Genomic DNA, 817 nt, shown 5'->3' on the forward strand with positions numbered 1-817 from the left:
AGATTATTTATTCAGCTTTCAGATGATGTATACGTCTGAATTTCGAAAAATTGACCCTTATGACTGGTTTTGTGCTCCAGGGTCACAAATATTAATTAGTGCTGCTCACAGTTTCAACCTCAAATCAAACAGGTTTCAGCTTTTCCTTTAAGCCGTTATAATCCGTGCTGGATGTTTGATTTCTCTGATGCTGGAACATCATCTAAACACCGGCGGCTGTTACAGGAATGAACTTCTGCGCCTGATTGGCCCCGATTTCCGCCACATACAGCGCCGCGCTCTTCTGATCCACATCCACCAGGTGCGGCTTGACGTCCTCGGCCAGCTGGATGCTGCTGGTCACCTGACACTGACCGATGATGCCGATGGGCGGAGCCTCCAGCAGCGCCACCTGATTGGTGTTTAACTGAGCCACCACCATGTACTTCTGGTCTGGTGTGAGTCTGCGGGTCACAAACACACATTATTACAGCTCAAACATCTGCAATACGGCCTGCAGAAGCAGTGGGCTAGTACCTGACGGAGTACGGCGCGTCCGCTTTAAAACAGCTGCCCCACGAGCCGAGCCAGTCACCCGTCACTGAGTTAAACACCTGGATGCGCTTGTTTCCTCTGTCTGCGACCCACACCTGAACACACGAGCACGAGAGGAGGAATAATCAGTCAACATGAAACTACATTCACAACCTGCTGTAATGCCGTCAAACAGGATCTTAAAGGCTTAGTTCACCCAATTTGCTGAAATGTGTTTATCCTCAGGTCACCTGAGATCAGGATGAGTTTGTTTCTTCATCAGGTTTGTAGAAATGTAGCATTG

At 48.7% G+C, this 817-nt stretch overlaps 1 pseudogene; it reads right to left on the reverse strand.

Moving 5' to 3' along the window:
• Nucleotides 1-202: 202 nt before the first annotated feature.
• Nucleotides 203-817, reverse strand: part of LOC107690844 (NHL repeat-containing protein 3-like) — a 2,635-nt pseudogene continuing 2,020 nt past the window's right edge.

Source organism: Sinocyclocheilus anshuiensis, unplaced genomic scaffold (genome assembly GCF_001515605.1).
Source record: "Sinocyclocheilus anshuiensis isolate Anshui unplaced genomic scaffold, SAMN03320099.WGS_v1.1 scaffold2267, whole genome shotgun sequence".
Taxonomy (NCBI): Eukaryota; Metazoa; Chordata; class Actinopteri; order Cypriniformes; family Cyprinidae; genus Sinocyclocheilus; species Sinocyclocheilus anshuiensis.